The 6978-nt window shown below is 48.7% G+C and overlaps 1 long non-coding RNA gene across 1 annotated transcript in view; it reads left to right on the top strand.

Annotated features, from left to right (window-relative positions):
* The window catches only part of LOC309872653, a 54588-nt gene extending 51630 nt beyond the window's left edge, over nt 1-2958 (top strand). Inside the window, exon 7 of the long non-coding RNA XR_014316038.1 lies at nt 2378-2958. This is a non-coding gene — a long non-coding RNA (uncharacterized lncRNA). The remainder of the gene's footprint in view (nt 1-2377) is intronic.
* Nucleotides 2959-6978: the final 4020 nt, after the last annotated feature.

The raw sequence follows: 6978 nt of genomic DNA on the forward strand, positions 1-6978 counted from the left end.
GGGAAGTAACAAATGCAGCTTCAGAGATCTTCAGAGATCCACACTGGTCTTCTCCATGTCCGTGTTTCTAGGCGAGGCATCCACAGTTCCCAAATGCCTGCTCACTGTCTCTACTGATCCTTCCTGGTGCCGACTGACCCCTCGGCAGCCCCTTTGCACTTGCCAGTGACCTGTGAATCTGTATTCTATGTACGGGACTACATAGCCATTCACCTCCAACACTGGGGAGAGGTCCGTGCCAGGACCTGGGATCCCTAAGTGCAGGCAAGCTGTCCAACCTGGACTTTAGAGACGGGTCCCCTGCACCCAGGTCCCTCTCCTGTTCCTCACCTCTGTGAAGCCCTCACAGATTTTGCCCTCTCTCTGAGGCTCAGAAAAATGATGTCCCTACCCCAGTCCTTGTGAGGATCCTGGGGAGGGACTCAGCGCCACCACTGTCTGGCATCTGTGTGGCCTGTCCCTTGGGGATTCTGGGTAGGGTTGCCAGACAAAGGACTTTGAGATAAATTTGAATTTCAGATCAACAAAGAGCAATTTTTTTTTTTTTAGTAGAAAAATATCCTATCCAATTCCTTATTACTTTTGTGAAATTTGAATGTAAGTGGGTATCTGGGTTTTTATCCCCTGAATCTGGCCACCCTGCGCAGGGCAAAGAATTGATGCTGGCTGTCCTAGAGAAGAAGGGTGAGCTGGGGCCCTGGCCTCCTGGGGAGATAGCTGAATTAATTCGGCACCACTGTGTGGTAGCCCAGGGGGAGGCCCAGGGAATGTGACATAGGCCCTCCCTGAGTGCCCCTTGCTGTCTGAATGGCTCCACTTGGAACACCAGGTTGCCCTCTCTACCTTCACATGACTGAGCCACGTGCCCACCTTGCACTACCCCTCTGCCCCCAGATGCCCAGTCTTGAAGACTTGGTGCCATCTTGATGCCACCCTTGACTTCTTTCATCCACAGTTGGGCACCTTCACCTTGCCAAGACTCTAATTTCCCCACATCGGCTGCTCCACCGTCTTCTCAGCCACTGCCTTCTCCCACCAGTTGTCACACACAGCAGTTGTCCCTCCTCCCTGGGTTCCTCCTCCCCTCCACTCCCTTCCATCCCATCTTCCCATCGCACAGATATCCTGGTCGCACCTTACAGAAAGTCCCGCTTCTACTGAAAGCCATGCTCACAACACCTGTGCGTGATCTGTACACTCTTGCCTTCACCCCCTCAACCCCACCCCTGCTGTCTCCCCCTACCCAGCCTCCTTACCATTCCCTCCATAGTACGGTGGTGGCACTCACTCTCAGTGTTTCCCCTGCCAGCTTCTCTCTCTCACTTCCTGAGGGAAGTGAGTGATTCCTCTAATGCCACGTCTCAACAAGGCCTTCCTTGGCCACTCTATTTAAAATTGCAACTCTACCCTACCACTCTCTACTTCTTCCCTGCTTTATTTTTCTTCACAACATCATCACCTCATGATACACTCTATAACTTAATGTTTTATATGTTAGCTTCCCCCAGAAAATAATAGCATAGGTAGAAGGATCTGCCTGTTTTCATCTGTTTATCTGTTCATCGTTGTATCCTTTGCTTCTAGCCTAAGGACCCTGGCATGCCGTAGACACTCAACAAATACCTGAATGAATTAATGAATGGTTGATGTATGTATGTATGTATGGATGATGGATGGATGGTTGAATGGCTGGTTAGATGGAGGGAGGGAAGGAGAGAAAGAGGGAGGGAGAGAAGAAGGGTTGAATGATGGGTGGATGATGGATAAATGATAAATGGATGGCAAATGATGGATGGAAGGTTGGTGATGGATGGATGGCGGATGATGAATGGATAGATGGGTGATGGATGGATGGAGGGATAGATTTTAGGTGCCAGTTGTCTGCTGATTTGCTCACTGTGTAACCCCGGCCCAGATGGCCATTCTTTCTGTGTGTCCCTTATAGCATAGGGGTGGTAGAGACATGTTTTAACGTGGCAATCTGGCAGCCCAGACATGAGTTTTGTTTGGTCCACAGTGTTATAAACAATTTCAACGACTTGCCAAAATTTTAAAATAGGGAAATTTCTCCTAAAAAGCCATATTTCAGCAACTTGTGAAAGATGGTCTTTTGCTCTGGGAACTGTTTTCTGTTGCCTGGGGCAACATTTGAGTGAGGAGAGCTGCCTCTGCTGGTGGGGCATCCCACTTCGACTCTCACAGCCTATGTCGGCTCTTCCCAGCCATGCCCGGCCCAGTATGCAAACAAGACCCTGCCCTGAAGTCTTTGCATCTGGGGAGGCTATTTCTGGAAAGGGACTGATCAGATAGTTATTGAGTGGTTCATCTGTAGATGAAGCTGATGTGTTATGTTTCTTAACATCTTTCTTAACACCAGGAGCTGTTCACTATGAGGAGGCAAGATTGCCAGTGACATCGGGTGTCAAGGGGACAAGGAGGGCCTGCTGTGGCAGAAATGTCACAGTTTAAGGAGGAATCCCCAGCTCTTCTTGCTCCTGTGGAAGATACTCAGCTCAGTCACCTGGAATGGAGATGGCGCCAGCCCATTACATAGACGGGGCCACTGAGGCTCTGGGAGTTACCCAGCTCCCCTGAGATCACACTTGCTGAGCGGCAGAGTTGGGACTGGAGTCCAGGTGGGCATGACTTCCCAGACTGACTCCCCTACCCCTGTATCAGCTGCCTCTGTGTAGGACTCCATAAACCCTTTGGGATACAGGCCCTCTGAGGTTCTGGCATCTGAGAGTCTCTTGTTCTGTTTTCTTCTGGAAGTCTCTGTTGACTTGTCTTCCCTGTTGATGACCTCTTTGGTGGGAGAGAGCTCCTAAACTTTTTTTTTTAATGGAAAAATGATACACATATAGAAAAGGACCCACATTTTAAGTATACAGCTCAGAGACTTTGGACATAGGCAGACTGCTGTATATGCCTCTGTCAAGATGGACAAAACAATTTGAAATTATACTCCTTGTGTTTACTATTTTTCAACAGTGTCTGTCTCCCTGTTAATGGCCAAACTAGCTCTCTGTCTCTACAATGCCCCCATCACCGTGGGGGCACATAGTAAGTTCTGTTTGAGCAAAGATGTGAGAGGCTACCTTGGGGATAGGGCCAGTTTCCCAGCCCCCACTGGGCTGTCCAGGGCAGGGGATGGCCAGGGCCCGTGGTTGCAGGTGGGGCAGCTACAGGATCCCTTATTCCTTCAATAGCTTCAACTGAAAACACTGTTTTCCTCTGTCTGGACTTCAGGCCTGGGTGGCATCACTTAAGACTGAAAAAATATCAGTTATCCTCAAATCTGTTAAGTTCAGAGCCATCTTGGTGCATATCTTTGTGATAAAGGGCTGGGTGAGGTCTTAAACCCAATTCCAAAAGCATAGGCTGCAAGATTTTTAAAAATGAGTGACTATATTAGCATCTGCATTAAGAATTTCTGTTCATTGAAAGACACTAAAGAAAGTTCAGAGACAGGAAGTAGACCGGAAGAAGATATCTGTGATATCTGAAACTGACAAGAGACGTGAATCTAGTCTGGTCTGTGCACGGCTGGACTGTATAGTATCTCCAAGGGAAAGCTCTGCAAATCAACAAGAACAAAAGAGGAAAATAGCCAAAGGCTATGACCCAGAATTACAGGAAATTCAGACACAAGCAGGCTCATACCACCACGCAGAGAAATGTAGGTTAAAACAGAAGAGGTCACCTTCACCTGCGAAACGCAAAAATGGGAATGCTGGGTGCTGCTGAGTGTGGTGGGGCTGTGGGCTCCCGGGAACTCGGTGGGAAGGCGGGTATGTGCCGCCTCGGGGGAAGGAGATCTCACAGTACCTGGTCAAGTGGAATATGCATCCAGGACTTGAACCCGCAAGCCGACCCTGGTACACATCTCAGAGAGACCTCACACCATGCCTATGGGGCACATGCGCACATAGGCAGTAGACAGGGGCACGGGGGGGGGGGGGGAGGGTGGGGAGTGGGGAGTCACAACAGATGAGCATGGAACAATCTTAAAAATAGTGCTGAGTGGGGAAAAAGACAGCATGAGATCTAAACATAGTACTATTTCTGTAAATTAAAAATACACACGAAAGAGCAATGCTCATTTTGAAAGCACATGTACACAGTCCATTGAACACAGGCTGGTCACCTTTAGGTAGTGAAGCAGGAAAAGCGGAAAGGGAATCATGATCCATAACCCGAAAGAGAACGAAAGAGAGGAGGCTTTTAGGGCCTGACAATACTAATTAGCTATAAATCAAGGACTGTCATTAATACAACCCTCTACACCTGAAGTCCAACTACTTTAAAACAAAACAAAACATGAAAATACCAAAAAATGACCAATCACAAAAAAAAATTGCAGCAAAATATTTAGGGAACATAACAAAGTTATTCTCAAATTTATCTACAAGATCAAATTGTTTAAACAGTGAAGCCTATTTTCAAAAGGCTGAGAAAAGAGGGCCCACCTGCCCTAACGGATTGAAGTGCATCTTGCAAAGCTACGGTCATTAAGAGACAGAGATAGGCACAGGCACAGAACATGAGTCTAAAAATCCTCCCAGGCCTGGCACAGGCAGGTGTCAGATGTCCCTGTTTAACATAGCTGCCCTTCTGTGTGCTCAGCAACCTCGGCCCTACGTTCATGCAGGCAGTGTAGCTTGAGTGATGACTGCCCAACCAGCCCTGGGTTTGGTGCTTGCACGCAGTGGTCCCAGAGCTCCCAGCACGGGGGACAAAATAATTGTATGGCCACTTTCAAATGGTGATGATGAGCCATGATGAAAAAATGGGGTGGGCATGCCACACAGGAAAGGGGTGGTAGGGTGAGGTGCCTGGGAAGGCTTCTTGGAAGAAGCGGTTCTTGCTGGGGATCTGTAGGTAACCTGTATACACCAGGCAAGGTGTACATTGTGATGGTGGTGGTGTTCTAGGGAGGGGAGGTATATGTGTGTATAGTCTTGCCTGGGAGCAGAAGGGTGGGATGAATATGGGGAGGTGGAAGGGGACCCAACCTTAGGGGGGAGTCTGAAGAGCTCTGAAGGCTTTAATACCCATGTCCTCATTTAACCCCATCACTCTTCTGTCGGGTGGTCTTTCTTTCCCACTGATGGGGTTTGAGAGCCGAAGGGCCTCACTTCAGATGAGCAACCAAGGCCCTGAAAGATGGGATGGTCAGGGGGTGAGGGAGGAGAGCTTTTAGGTGCTGGGCTTGGTCTCCTGGGATCTGCTGGCTTCTGGGTAATCCCTGCCCTTAGCCTGGCCTCCCCTTGCCCCATGAAGCCTGGGGCCTCAAGTTTAAGCAAAGCTGTTCGGGTGTTTAAATACTCTCATTGATTATTGTAAGTGGGCTTATGAGCCTTTTCGGCTTAGATTTGTATCTGCAGGAGAGCTGTTCATCTTAAATAAATATGTTTTTAATAATCTCTGAGTATTTATGGAGCATAAAGCTGTCAGGCCGACGGAGACAGAGATTCCTGAAGTCTTGCTGGGTGCTGCTCTGTGCCGAGTCATTGTTAAAGACGCTCCCAGCAGGACAGATCGCTTCTGGCTGCCGGGAGCAAACAGTAGACTTGGGTGATTAGCATCTTCAAGTATTTTTAATAAGGCAGGGTTGGTTATTTAACCTACAATAACCACTTAATAAACATAGTAAATTACTTGCAGGTTTGGAAATATTCTCTGCTCCTCCAGACTCCTGCCGGGACCACCTGTGTCACCGAGGTTTTGGCAGGAAGTCCCAGGAAAGATGTTTTGTCCAAGCCCCTGCTGCAGAGGTTGTCAGATTGGCCCAGGTGTCTGAATTTGGGGGCACAGGTCAGAGCAGGGGCCAGCTACAGGTCTCTTGCCCTATTTTGTGCCTCAGGCTGGGCAGGTATACCCCTCCCAAGGCCAGTAGGACAGCTAGGAGATAGTCAAGGGGATGGGCAGTTAGTCTGGGGCTCAGGTTGGCCTGAGAGCCCCCTACTCCCACCTCCCTGGGCCAAGGCCTCTGAGCTGAGGCTCCTGTCCTATAAGCCTGTGTCCTTCTAGCCCCCCTCTCCATGATAAACTGCCTACCCAGCGCTCACCCTATCATTCATGCTTGGTCCCCTCATCATAGCGGACTCACTGATTTCAAAGAACGCCCACACATCATTTCTAATCCGTATGAGGCTGCTGCTGTTCATACCTCCCTCTGTCATCTGCCATCACAACACAACATTTATTGGGCATATTTCCTATGTGCCTGGTGCCCTCTTAAGCACTTGACCCGTATTTACTCATTTTACCCTCCCATCAGGCAATGTGAGAAGAACAATTATTACCCCCTTTTACAGATGAGAAAACAGAGGCTCAGTCTCTTGCCCAATTGGTGTTTGCAAGTGGTACAGCTAAAACTATAAACCCAGCCATTTGCCACACTCCAGTATTCCAATATCTAGCCCTTACTGTTCTGGCTATCTGTGAACCATCCCAATGTTTAACAGCTCATGTCTTAGCTCTGGCTGCTATAATAAATTGCCTAGATTGGGTGGCTAACACAACAGAAATTATTTCACACAGTTCTGGAGATCTAGGATCCCAGATCAAGGTGCAGACACATTTGGTTCCTGGAGAGGATTCTCTTCCTGGCTTGCAGGCAACCACCATCTCACCGCGTCCTTACACAGCAAAAACAGAGAAACAGAGCTCCAGCCTCTTCTTCCTCTTCTTCTAGGAATGCTAATCCTATCATGGAGGATCGCCCACATGATCTCGCCTAAACTAGCCACCTCCCAAAGTTCCCCACATCCGAATTCCACCGTGATAGGGGTTTGGGTTTCAGCATATGAATTTGGGGAGGAGGTACATAATCATTCAGTCTATAAAAGAACAGAATCAGGGGTGCCCGGGTGGCTCAGTCAGTTAAGCGTCTGCCTTCAGCTCAGGTCATCGTCCTCGGATGGAGCCCATAATTGGGCTCCTTGCTCAGCAGAGAGTCTGCTTCTCTCCCTC

The sequence above is a fragment of the Mustela nivalis genome, assembly GCF_964662115.1.
Source record: "Mustela nivalis genome assembly, chromosome: 1".
In the NCBI taxonomy this organism is placed as follows: domain Eukaryota; kingdom Metazoa; phylum Chordata; class Mammalia; order Carnivora; family Mustelidae; genus Mustela; species Mustela nivalis.